This window comes from Penaeus monodon, chromosome 28 (assembly GCF_015228065.2).
Source record: "Penaeus monodon isolate SGIC_2016 chromosome 28, NSTDA_Pmon_1, whole genome shotgun sequence".
Taxonomy (NCBI): Eukaryota; Metazoa; Arthropoda; class Malacostraca; order Decapoda; family Penaeidae; genus Penaeus; species Penaeus monodon.
In genome coordinates, this window is record NC_051413.1 from 32,693,477 (window position 1) to 32,693,682 (window position 206).

General features: G+C 38.3%; 1 protein-coding gene across 1 annotated transcript in view; it reads right to left on the minus strand.

The window, feature by feature from the left end:
- LOC119591178 (flocculation protein FLO11-like) overlaps positions 1–206 on the minus strand; it is a gene marked incomplete at its 5' end in the record, with an annotated part of 15,623 nt that overhangs the window by 15,090 nt on the left and 327 nt on the right.

The following is a 206-nucleotide window of genomic DNA, read 5'->3' on the forward strand; positions in this document are numbered from 1 at the left end:
TCTCGCATTCTCAATAGATATCTGTTCAGTAACTTGTCATCTCTGTGCAGTGGCCGCTTCGCAGAACTCAAGTGTATCATGGAGGCCGTTGTTCTCCTCCCTTTTCTGGTTAAAGTACCTGACAAACTTTTAAAATCCACGTTATAAACTTCATGATACACTCCCAGTACAAATATACAAATACACAAATACACAAATACATACAT